The 13,795-nt window shown below is 40.1% G+C and overlaps 1 protein-coding gene across 1 annotated transcript in view; it reads right to left on the bottom strand.

The window, feature by feature from the left end:
- Positions 1–13,795, bottom strand: part of PLCXD3 (phosphatidylinositol specific phospholipase C X domain containing 3) — a 167,794-nt gene that overhangs the window by 85,661 nt on the left and 68,338 nt on the right. The gene's annotated exons all lie outside the window — the stretch shown is intronic.

The following is a 13,795-nucleotide window of genomic DNA, read 5'->3' as shown; positions in this document are numbered from 1 at the left end:
TGTTTTTCCACTCAGAACCCATGGGGTTTTTCAATATGAGGATTCATGTTGCTAATCAAATCTGGAAAATTCTCAGCCATGATTTCTTTGAATATTGTGCATTCCCCATTCTATTTCTTTCAGAAATCCTATTCCCTTTATTTCGGATTTTCTCATTCTATCCTCTGTGAACCTTACCCTATCATTCAGGTGTCCATTTCTTTCCCTCAGTATTGCAGTCTTGTAAATTTCTCAGCTCTGTTTTCTAGTTCATTAAACTTCTTTAGCTGTAAATCCACTATTTACCCAGTATATTAGGTTTTAAATTCAGTGAAAAATAGTCTATATTTAGGAGTTTTATTGTTCATATTTTTCTTATTCTGGTAAGTAACATCTTACTCTTTTTTTCTTTTTGGCTTCTAAATCTGATTTTAATCTTAATCTTTTTCTATTTAAATTTAATTAACCAACATATAGTACATCATTAGTTTCAGATGTAGTGTTCAATGATTCATCAGTTGCATATAACCTCCAGTACTAATCACATTAGGTGCCCTCCTTAATGCCCATCACCAAATTACCTCACCTCCCCGTCAACCTCCCCTCCAGCAACCCTCAGTTGTTTCCCAGCGTCAAGAGTCTCTCATGGTTTTTCTTCCTCTCTGATTTCTTTCCATTCAGGTTTCCCTCCCTTCCCCTATGATCCTCTGTGCTTTCTCATATTCCACATATGTGTGAAACCCTATGATAATTGTCTTTCTCTGACATTTCATTTAGCATAATACCTTCCAGTTCCATCCACGTCATGTAAATGGTAGGCACCCATCCTCTCTCATGGTTATTTTAATCTTTTTAATAGTTTAGCTCTACTTACATGAATATCTCTTTCAGATGATTTGTCTATTATTTTTGAGTTTTCTGGTTCTAATCCTCCAGCCAGCCTTACGAATTAATTATCTGCTGCCCATGTTCACGGTAGATAATCCCAGGTGTGTTTTGAAACTTTTATTGATAGGTCATTTGAAACAAGCATTGTTTTTCCTAAGGCAATCTTGACTCCAATCCCTACGGGAGTCTGGATTATTGAAGTGTTGCTCTCAAATAGTTTGGGATTTTCTTCCTCGATTCACCCCAAGGGTATCATTCACATGGGAACAAGTTTTTAAGTTAATTTTTCAGGGTAGGGTTTGAAGTACTACTTAGGTAGGATAAATTTGGGCTCCAATCTCATTAAAGGCCCATAGAAAGATGTTTTTAACCTACTCAAAACCAGAAACGAAACACACATCTTGCATTTTTTTCCCAAGCTAAGCAGTGAGCCCGTGTCGTCCCTTTTCTTCTGGTAGAAATGTTTCAAGTTTCCCATCTTTTCTTGGGAGTCTCAGTACTCATTTCCCACCTTCTGTGGGATCACTTTGGGTCAGATGTCTTGTCATCCCTGGGAAGACATTCAGACCCGAGCTTTATCCCTCCCCCAACATCTGCACCCCATTTGGTCATGGCTTAAATGCAATACAATTTCGCTAGCTTTTAGCTCCCTCTTATCTCTGGCTTACAGGAATTTCTACATCTTTCTTCTAAGCTTGGATATATATTTTAAAAATTGCATTTCAAGCAGCATTCCTAGATATTTATTATAGGTTGAACTGTGCTCCCACAAAATTCATGTGTGGAAGCCCTATCCCCTAAGCTCTAACCTCAGGGTGCAGCTGTCATTGGAGATACGGCCTTTACAGGGGTGGTTCAGTAAAAATGAGGCCGTTGAAGATGAGCCCTAATCCAATCTGACTGGTATCCCTATGAGAAGAGGAAATTTGGACACAGAAAGAGAGACACCAAGGGTGTGCACACACACAGTAAAGATCACATGAGGACATGGCGAGAAGGGGACCTTCTGTAAGCCAAGGAGAGAGGCCACCGAAGAACCCAACTGCCGACAATTTAATCTTGGACTTCCAGTCTCCAGAACTATGAGAAAATCTATTTGTTTTTTATGCCACTCATCTGTGCTATTTTGTTTTGACAGCCCTGGCAGACTATTATAGTGTTTTAACACATTTATTTCCATCCTCGTCTATTCCAATATTTTTTTTCAGCAATTGCTTTATTTTTACAATCAATACCCTTATCCTCCCGACTTCCACTCCATAATATTTAGTGTACTTTTCCACACAAAGCAAATGCTTTATAGAGACTTCAAATGCTATTAAAAAGGAAACAAACAGTTGGTGACAAAAGGTAGTTTTTAAAAAATTGGTCTCATAGTAAGATACATCGGACAAGTAAAAGAAATGCCAGTTTTATCCATATAATATTTCAAAGAGTCCCTGAATTCAGACTATTTCTAGAAATTGAAATAGCCAGACTACAGATTGACTTGGGAGAGCTGGAAGAGGGCATTTCTACCTTGGAGAAGTACTGAATTATTCCAGCTTCCTAGAAAGTCTCTGCGTCTATACCACTGAGGAATTACCCAAACAGCCCAGACTTTGGGATGTCCCTCAAAAGGGATTCACTCATTCTACCTTTCACGTTAGGCATACGAGCAATCACCAAAACAAAAATCCAGTATTACCTATAAAAACTTACACCATTCAGAAAAGCCACTGGACTTACACACGAGCTTTTCTCTGCTAGTGCTTGCTTAGTGACCAAGTGATCTTCCAATGATATCAGGAATGAGACTGAAAACTGAATGGAATGGGACAAAGACAACACTGTAACTGGGGGGTGGGGGGATGGAAATGGATACATTTAATATCTGGAAATGATACTGCAGGGAAAATTGAGGTAGGATGGGAGGAAAAGAGAAAGGGAGAGAGAGAGAGATCACCAATAATGTTGTCTTATTTGCCAGCTGTGCAGCCTTGAACAAATTACTTAACCTCTCTGTGCCCTTAGTTGTCTCACATACAGCATAGTTATAACAGCAGTTCTCACCTCAATAGGTTAGTATGAATTAATGAGTTAATATTTATAAAGTACTTTTAACAGTTTCTAGCACATAGCAAATGCTATATAATATTTGTCAATAAAGTAAATACATACATTTAATCAATTTGCTTTCCATGAGAGAGGAATGAATCCAAGAAAGGTCTGAATTGAAATAAATCAAACGGTTGCCTGGAATTCTGGTAGGATTAAATTATAAAACCAAAATAGTGAACTTATAAAGAATTGACCTGTCTGTAGTTTTCCAAGGTTAACTATGAAAACAGCACTAATTCAATTTATTAAAATTAACTGCAGCTTGAGGCAGCAAAAATTTCCACATCTTCCTGCAATAACGGAGTTTAATGAGGCAGGAATATTTAGAAAAGACACGAAATGTTTCACAAGCATGGTTAGTTTTTCACTGGCTTCTCTGCTTGGGTGTTTGCCTTTCCAAAAATTAACTTGGCAAGCCTATAAGAGAATTCTGTGACCTGATGTGTGCTAAGTACTCACTTACTGGTTTAGTGGTTGACCTTCCCCAATTATGCTCCAGGACACCTTCAACCGCCAGAGTGGTCCTTAGGGCTCACATAATTTGAAAATATAAATTACCTACGAGCTTTGGGAGGGGGAATGAAATATTTAAATCCTTAAAAACATATTGTCAAAAGGAAATAGGAAAGTGACTGTGAAAGAGGAAATGCTGCTCCCCAGAACTGCCCCTCCAGCTTATTACAACATTTCCATGTGCTGCTTATCCAAGCTGGCTCTATGAACAACTATTGTCCCCCAGGTTTGGCTGACCCATTGGTTGCCCTCTCCTGAGTATCTGACCAAACTGTCTTCATTTGGAAATATGCAAGAAAAGAATTCTCTACTGAGAGCTACCATGGGCAAGAGTCACCAAGTAGAGGCACAGAATGTCAGAGTTAGAGAAGATCCATGCCAATCACTGCCCCCAGGCTAGCGATCATTAATCCATTTCCATGTAGAACTTTCATCTCTCACTAACGATGTTTTGAATTCCAAGCCCTTTAATTAATTAAAGAATGCTCATAGATAGAACTACTGGTCTATTCTTTGATCTGAATAGGAATCAGAAACATAGTTATTTATATATACTTCTGTAAGCACAGGAGAGACTGTGTTAAGAGTTTGCAAAGGTAAAAAGTACACGAAGTGTATAAAATGGTTGATATTTATTTTTTATTTTTATATTTATATTTGAACCCACTTTATTGAGGTATGACTTGAATTGGGAGGAAAACAGTCACTAAGTACTATAGTAAGTGGCTGGCTGCCTGTCTATATATTTCACTTTCTGTTCTTCACTCAGAAGGTTAAAGTAGTAGAACAGAATCCAATCATCCTTTTCGTTTGATTGTTTTCAGACTAAATGTGGAGTCTTTTATATTAAAACCCACAAAGGAAGGTCTCATTGACCTGGCTGTCTTGCTCAGCCGTTACTCACAAATGTCTAATAAAAACAAGGTGTTGGAGGTGAGAGACAGATAATTTTGGTGGGATTCAGATGAGACTCTGTTTCCAGAAATTCAAGAGGGGAACAATAATGCAATTACTTCCAATTTCAAGGCCATCTCTCTACAACTGGTCCAGGACGGGTACGAGGCCCAAGAGGTTTGTTGCACAGAAACAGTCCAAGGTAAACCACATGGGACCATGGGCAAGAGGAACAAGAGAGAGAAGCCAGTCAGGGGCCAGAAGAGAATACAGGACACAGGAAGATGAAGCGAGAGATCGCTCTGGGAGACATGAGGGGCTTTTTCTAACTACCCTGTGCCTTGCCACAAAGGACCCAACCTTCCCTGGTTTCCTTCTGTTGGATGCTATGATATTGTTTAAATTGACTTTATAATCCAGAGCAGATTTAGATTTTCAAATCTTGGATAATTTTGCAAGCCTCCCTCACCCTACTATGTAACTCTAAAAGCAATTTTAATGTAGAAATTACAATTTTTATATTGGTGCTAAAAGTAGTTTCTTTCTAAATATCTCCAATTGTGTAACTTGGGAAAGTTGAATAAAGCTGAAAAACTCTCACTTCTTTGGCTACCACTGCTCTTCTGGTGGCCAGAATGAGTTTTTTCAAAAGATAAAAGAAAGTAAGAAAGGAAGAAAAGAGGAGGGGAGGAAGAGTGGGGGAAAGGAAGGAAGCTGTACTTGAATTGATGTCATTTACTTCTGATTTCTCTTTCCAGGTCTTAAAAATTTCAGTGATAAATGGCATGGTGTTTTTTTCAATGTCTACTTCTCCAGAAAGTACTTTAAAACTGGGCTTTCCAAATCACAACCTGCCAAAGAAAAGCAAGTAAGAGAATCAAGTTCCAAGAGGAAAAACATCAGGTCTGTAATAGCTGAGCACCCAGCAAAATCTGCCCCCATCAGAGCCTAATGGACATCGGTTGAGTACATAAATGAGAGCAAGAAGATTCTATTTAACATAATGGCACAACCAACAGATGAAAGGGAAAAACATAACCAACCAGTTGTTATGCCTTAAATAAATCACCGCGATCTGGTGACTTTCTTGATATTTTCATTGAGCTGACCTGCTTGCAGTTGGCACTAACTGGTGCATTTTTTCTTTTCCCGTGAAAGGACAAAAAGGGCTGCCTACTCTGTCCTCGTCTCATTCTGTCTTGCCTGAAGTTTTCTTTTAGCCCAGAATCATTTTCTTACTTTACAAGGAACTCGACCTTGTTTTCAAGGTCCCAGAGCTGGGAGCCTGTGCTGCTAGTGAGGTCAGTACAGGGAAGAGTTGCTGGGGGTGGGAGGTGGGGGGCAGGGGAGGACACATGCACAGCCCCAGCCCGCCTTCTATGCCTGTGGCTGCTCCCCTGTGAGAGTCAGACCAGGATGAGAATTTGGACCCTGCTACTTACCAACCAAGTAATCTTGGGCAAATCTTTGCTTCTCTGAGCTTCAGAACCCACATCCTTAGTGAAAATAACTACATCAACCTCATCCCTCTTTTTGCGGAGTATGTGACAACAAATCCTTAATATTTGCTACCTGGAATCTGCCTTGTGTTCAGTAACTGATACTTATCTCTTTCCCTTTTGCCCCGTTTTCCACCTGTTTTGTGCCTCAGTAGTGCTAATGAGAAATCCAAAAAAAAAAAAAAAAAAGTACTGATCTTGGCTCTCCAAATTTCCCTGTTATAAAGTATCCCACTCAATAATTGCTAAAACACCCCTTTCCTTATTTTCAAGCAGGAGGTGGCTAGATTAATTTCTCAGTAACCTCTGAGAGCAATTTTATAGATTTTTTTTTTCCATATTTGCTCAGGCACAGAAGATACAAGACCTGAGCTCTTGGTGCCAACGTGTTTCTTCTATTACTGACTCACAAGGAGGACAGTAAAAATCAGGAAATAAAATGCTCATCCCAAGAATGATTAAAGTGGTATGAATGCAGCCTTGCTCGTCTCGGCTGATCTAATCAGCACCTCACAGTAGGGAGAGAAAATTTCTGCAATATCGAGCAATACATTAAAACCTCATGAATCAATTCTTTAATGCACAGAAACAAAAACAGAAAATGACTCATCTCCCTCGAGGTGATCTGGTTTTTTCCCCTCCTCTAATCTGCTTCCAACAAAAGCTTAGAGGTGGTAAGTGAAAATGAATGGGTCACACGTGTACCTGTGATGTCCTATGATGTGATTGAAATCAATGGGTTGGAGCGTCTGATGGCAGCCCACATCTTGCTAACACATCCAGCAGCAGCCCCCAAACTGTGAGCTCCACTCCCCCTGCACAAGGAGACTGCACTCAAGAAAGCCCCTGGGTGGGGGGTGGGGGACTTGCCAAAATCTGGAAACTCTTGTAGTATTTCTACATGTCACTGCTTACCTCTATTTGCCCTGGTGGCAGCTACCCCAGTTGCTATATTACAAAGCACCGCAGGTTTGATTTCTGTGTGTGATTTTGGACAAGTCACTTGACCTTGCATACATTTGTTAATTCACGGAGGGAATATTTATTGAGTACCTTCTGGGTGCCAGATACTGTAGTAGGTGCTGGGGATCTGATGGTGGGCAAAAGCAGACCCAAGGCCTCTCCTCGTTAGGTAATGAAGAGATGAGTATTGACAATGTATAACCGCGGGTGTCAAGAGGTCCAGCTATCACTACCTCCACAACAACAGAGGATCTGACCCAGTGATGGCGCTCAGGGGCCTCAGGTTGGCCATCAGACTGCAGCCCGGATCTCATTCTCCACTCAGTCCTTTCGTCACATGCCTTTATGCAGGGCGCAATGAGCACAGAGCCCTGTATCCAGTCCTGCAATGTGGAAACTTGTACAAACAGCACAAAAATACAATGGATAGGATGATTTCAAAGACACCAAGAATCTGTTTTTCCAGAGGTGAATCTTGGAATGGGCTTTGAAAGATGGATACGTTTTTGGTGGATGGAGATAATATGGTGAAAGGTGAAGGGGCAGGCATTGTGCAGACAAGAAAGAAACCAAAATTATCAAGGACCCAGGGAAAGGGAGGCTGGTGAGAGAGGGGGCAGGAGGAACTGTTTCTAGAGGGCTCCTGGGATTATGCCTGGAGCCAGCATTAGCCAGTACTGTGGAGGACGGGGGGACAATATGTGGGTTTGGAATTGGTAAAGAGGGAATGATGAGCAGCTAATGTTTGTTTCTCTAAATGAAAATAGCTTCATAGCTTTTCCTCTAAATTTAATGGTAGTACACATTCTTTATATAACATTTCCAGCAGTATACAAGGCATATGAAGAAAATAAAAGTTACATGTAATGCTGCCATTCAAATAATTGTCTATTAATATTTTGGCATACAGATTTTAGATTTGGGGGGGCACAAAGATGTGTGTCCACAAAGACATACAATATGACTTTAAAAGGTATCATACTGAGAATATTATTTTGTAATCTGCCTTTATCCCCTTTTGATATGCTCTGGGCATCTCTTCAACAAGTGTACAATGCTGTCGTCATTGTTATAAAGACAGTGGATGCCACGATATGGTTGCACCAGAATTTATATAACTAGTTCCATGTTGATGGATATTAGTTTCCAAGTTTTGACTATTATTAGTAACCTTCTGATCGACCTCTTTAGAGAAGCCAGAGTATGCAAAAAACGTCAGCCTGCCATTGATACCCATGATTAGTGTCTTGTTTTATCATCTGACACATGTGGTTCATTGGGTGCGGCTTCCATGGACACTGGGCAGCTGTGGTGTGCAAGCAGGGGGATGTGGTAGAAAGTGCACTGGGCTAGATGCTAAAGATTCCGAAAACGCAGGAGTCTCAGCTTCTGCCTGAGAAATCTTAGAAAAGTCACCAAGCCTCTCTGAATCTGAATTTCCTCGAACGTAACTGAGGCGGGGCGTGGGGCGGGGTGGTGGTGTGGGGAGAAGGGTTGGTCAGGCATAGGAGGGGAAGACACTTGCAGATTACTTGGCACCTCCCAAAACACTAATTCAGAGCAGAGGTAATAGGTGTTCTTTGGTAAACATAATGGTTCTGTTGCAAAATAAGTTAAAACACTGGCTAAATTTTGGAAGATAATACTTAGGGAGACAAGTTATAGGAACAGAGGTTCTTGTTCAGAATGTAGCTGAGGAAGGAGACTCTCTTTCTGCCATGAAGAAACGGGAAGCAACATTCAGCATCATACTACACAGATCCCTCTGCAGTCACTCTATACTACCTTCTGGATGGCATCCCTGCCCGACAGCTTGGCCTGCCTTGACATGTGAGAGGGTGAGAGGTTCTTAGTGTACTTGTGCTAGGATTCATTCAGATTAGTTCGGGATCCCTTATGACTGAATGCCTGGCACATAATTTGAATATTACAACTGGTTAGACTCATAAATGTCAACCTTGAAAACCACCTTAGCAATTACCTAATATAACATTTTCTAAGATATCTGAGCACCAACCCTGTAAATGCCTACTAATTAATACAAGGCAAAAAGAATGGGGTCTGTGATAAGGCAGAGTTGGGTTTGAATCCTGGCTTCATCTCTCACCAGCTGTGTGATCATTTGCAAGTGACTTAATGTCTCTAACCCTTGGTTGACTCATCTCTCAGAGTTTACTACTTAATATATTCAATAAATATTAGCTGTTATTATTGCTGAATTATTTGAAAAATTCTTATTAGGCATCTCTTTGCAACAGCATCAGCAGGTATTCTACTAAGAAATTCTGAAAGTCAAAGGCTGTGACCCTCTACTACTTACTATGATGGGGAGATGTGACATCTTTCAATTCAATCCAATATTATTCAGCAGGTGCACAGAAAGGAGGTGTAGAGAGCTAAATCCAGAGTTTGCAAAAGCAGAAACCTCTTGCGCATTGCTGTGAGCTCTCTTGGACAAAAGATATAAACCTACTTCAGAACAGATTTTTTTTAAAAACCAAACTGAAAGTATTGAAAACCAAAATAATATATCTATATTGACCAAATAATAGTAATAAATTATGATAAATAACACTCTGGGCATCCCTACAATTCAACAAGTGTACAATGGTGTCATCATTTCTATGAAGGCAGATATTTATTATATGCCTCTATCTATGTGGACTACAGTTCAGTTATTTTTTTATTGTGTGGATTCCATAGTTTGGGATGTTTAGTATTTAGAGTCAAGGAAAAGGTATGAATTTAACAGGAAGTATCACCTTAATGCTTTCCTTTTTTTTTTTTTAAGATTTTATTTATTTATTTGAGAGATAAAGAGAGCTCAGAGGGAGAGGGAGAAGCCGAACCCCTACTCAGCAGGGAGCCCTACAGAGGGCTCCATCCCAGCACCCTGAGATCATGACCTGAGCCAAAGGCAGATGCTTAACCAACGGAGCCACTGAGGTGCCCCTTAATTTTTTCTGAAAGCTCTTTCACTTAAGCATGATATGGACAAGTTTGTCACCAAAATTTCATGAGGTTAGAAAGGAAAATAGTGTAAAATGTGATTTTCTCATTGCAATGTTATCCCTTTGGAACATTTTCTCTTTAAAAACCTGCGTTATTCCCTTTTATCTTTCATTTAATAAACTCACCCTACTGGAAATTTAAATACGTGATTAAATTAGAAGACATCACCTCTGTCTTTATGGAGCTTATAATCTAAACACAGTGAACAAGACAACAACATACAAGAAACAAATAGAAATATGAATGACTGAGACAACAGGCCCATTGGAAAGGGCTATGAGCCGGTCAGACAGAGGCTCTGGCCACAATAAACTTTCATTCCAAGTGGCGGTAAACACATAGCAAGCAAACAAATGTGACAAATAAGTAAATGGATTTTTTAAAAGGCAATTTCAGAAACTACTAAGCACTAAAGAACACCATAATGACAGAGTCTCATGGTAGTAAGCGGTGGCAGTGGGAAGTGGCTGGGGAAGGCCTTCTTGCAGAAGTGACAGTTGAGGAGAAAGTGAAATCACACAAAGGAAGAGCAATGTGATCAATGTGATCATCTCAAGGTACTGTGGCCCAGACCCACAACACAGCAAATCCATAAGCTTTAAAGCTGAAAAGCACTGGGTGGGGTCAAAAAAATAGAAAGAAGCCATTGTGGCAGAACCCAAACCGTGCAGTAATGGAGGGGGTGGGGTGAAGAGTGAAGATGAGCCAGAAGCCAGATGATGCCCTGTCCGGCAGATAGCAGCACAAAGTTTGGACTTTATTCAAGTATTAGGGGTAGCCATTGGAGAGACTAGATCAGAAGGACCATATGATCTAATTTACTTTTTCAAAAGATCTCTTTGGTCATGGGGAGACTGGATTATGATGTAAAGAGAGAAGGGAAGAAAGGGAGACTAACTACTGTCCATCAATGTGAGATACTGCTCACCATCCACTCAAGTCTGGTTTTTTTCTTCTTGGACACAAGGCTACAACACCTGTCCCAGCTCCTCATGTAGCCAAGGGTTGTGCTTATCAGTGGAATGTGAGAAAAGTAATGTTTGGAAAGAAATCCCTAGCTCCGGGCTTTGGTTTATTCTGCCTTAAGTTGCCTGGAAAGGTGATCGCTAGACAAATCATGACTGAATCCTTGAATGACTGTGTGGAGCCAAGGTGCTGCCGACCTAGAACACTCGGTATCAAAATTTTACATGACCGAGTGACAGGTAGTAAGGAGAGCAGGTGTTGGGATGAGCCCTGGGTGTTAAATGCAAGTAATGAATCGTTAAACACTACAACAAAAACTTACGATGTACTATATGCTGGCTAACTGAACATAATGAAGAAGGGAAAAAAAGAGAAAAGGGAAAAAAAAGAGAGTTTTACATGAGCAGGAAATTAAATTCCTCCACTTTTTAAGTCAAAGCATTGTTGGGCTTCTTATTTCTGCAGCTTAATCATCCCCTTAATAAATACACAAGGCAATAAGAGCGGCATGCAAACATATGTGCAATTTCACCATTAGAAATATCCAAGGTTGTTAACGTGGGGAGGGGCCTTTGGAAATTATTATTTAATATTGAACTTCTGATTAGAAAAGCAACTTTACAAGCCATTTATACCAATGAAAATCAGAGCATCAAAAAAAAAAATCTAAGTAGTCACCCAAATGTTTTCCTCCTTGGAAAAGAGCAAAGAAAGCCAAGTTCTACATGTTCATTCCTAGAACTGTAAAAGTACATTTATTAAAGTAACTTTCAAGAGTTTTGCTCATTTGAATGCAAGTGAACCCTCATCTTTAACAATCTAAGCAAACAAAAACAGCACTACTAGTGATTGGCAGTGGCGCACAAGGATATTTCCTAGTACCTGTTTCCATAGAAAGGAGACCAGGCTGCTCTGTAGGTGTCCACACACCTCCCAAGAGCTCCCCAGAACACATTTTAATTTCTTGCATAGGTCATGAATGGAAAATCTTCTCATAAAAAGTAAAAGGTAGCTGAGAAGAAACTGATAGATTATTTTCATTCTTCTTGTGGCAAAACTAACTAGTTGCCTATCTAACATCCAGTCTCCCCCTCCAATATATTATGAGAACCTCGATTTTTAAGTGGGCACATTGATAGGTTAAATTAAAGACTACCTTTGCAGCTAGGAGTAGCCTTATGAAGAGTTCCCTCCAGTGAGATGCAAACTAAAGTATTATTTGAGACCTTCAGGAAGTCTCCTTAAAAGAAGTTTTCCCATTGAGGAGTGCCTTTCTTATTCTCTGCTGTCTGAAATGCAGATATAATACCTGACCCTGAAGTGGCCTTAAGGATGGACACTAAGTAAGAGAGTAACAGAGCACAAAGATAGGAGCCTGGGTCCCTGAAGACATCATAAAACCCCCATTTCAGCCCTGTACTAACTCCCTCCAAGCTTCCTTCAGGCAAAAAGAAAAAAAAAAAATCCTGTTTAAACTGCTATTATTCACATTTTCTTCTGTTTTATGCAATGAAACTTACTCTTAAATTGACAATCTCCCACATGTTTAAACCTAATTTCTTTTTTTAAGAAGATTAATTAATTTATTTATGAGAGGGATAGAGTGCACACATGTGTGAGTATGTGTGTGTGCAAGCCTGGGAGAGGCAAAGGAAGAGAGAGAGAAGCATATTCCCTGCTGGGTGCAGAGCTGATCTCAGGACTCTGAGATCACGACCTGAACTGAAATCAAGAGTCAGATGCTCTACTGACTGAGCCACCCAGGCACCCCAAACCTAATTTCTAAAACTTCCAGTAACTCAAATTTTCATTGAGCTGTATATTGGTCCCTTTTTAAGTACCAGATTCTCCACAGAGAATCTGTGGAGAATTGTCTCTTTTGATACATTTGCTCAGGCTAGGAGGGAAGGGAGAATTTGGAGAATAAATAGTAAAAAACAATAGTAACTAGAATTAAATTGGAGAGAAGTGACTATGACTTTCAAGAAGTAGAAAGGAATAAGTCAACTGGGGTAAGGGTAGAAAGGGAAGGATTCATAGACAGGTGGGTCATGGGCTTGGCTTATGTGATGGCCATTTATAACGAGCAGTGGAATACAGTGGAATACAGTGATTAGGTCCATGGTGCAGGAGCCAGACCACCTGGGTTCAGATCCGAGCTCAACCCCTTATTAGCTATGTGGCGTGAGCAAATTATGTAATCTCTCATGCCTCAGTTTTCTAATCTATTACATAGAGGAAGTAATATCTACCTTATAGAGAGTTGTAGTGATTCTACTAGCTAATATATGTAAGTACATAGAGTGACATATAATAAATGTTCTATAGGTGTTAGCTGTATTGATTTTGATTCCAATTTGGACACCCTTTCTAGTAACATCACTCTCTGAATTTGGGGAATCTGTTCATAATTCATGGTAATCATGGTACTTCTCTTCCCAACAATTTCACAGGTGAATAAGAGCAGTCAAACCAGGCCAAAACATACTTCACCCTCTGGCCACTTTGATTATTCTAAGAAGTAAACATGTGACCCAACCGAAGGCAGAAAGAGTATTCCCTGGAACTTTTAGAACTGAAGCTGAGAAGGAGGGATTCTCCTCTTTTAGGGAGACTGGGAAGTGTTGAACCTAGAAGTTATGGGTCCAAACCTGCTGAGTTTAAGAGGAGAAAGCCAATAGTCCTGAGCAAGCAAGGCCACTGTCCCAGGCTATGTGCCTCCAGGGACCCTACACTTTGGAGTGCCTTCCTCTACATGTTTAAGGCCCTTCTGTTGTCTGGGATCAGCTGGGTCTAGCAGTGTCATCTGAGTGTTTCAAGCTCCCTGCCTATAAAACAAAATATGTATTGGTCTATGCTATAAATGTAAAAACCATAAGTGTCTCCACAGAGAAGACACAGATGCTTGCTTCAGCCACCTTTAACATCGAAAAAAATTGTTTAAATCTATATGAGTCTAATTTTTGTGGAGTTCTCAGTAT

This window comes from Martes martes (assembly GCF_963455335.1).
Source record: "Martes martes genome assembly, chromosome: 5".
In the NCBI taxonomy this organism is placed as follows: Eukaryota; Metazoa; Chordata; class Mammalia; order Carnivora; family Mustelidae; genus Martes; species Martes martes.
The sequence above is the reverse complement of the archived record's forward strand: the minus strand, read 5'-3'. Positions and strand labels throughout refer to the sequence as shown.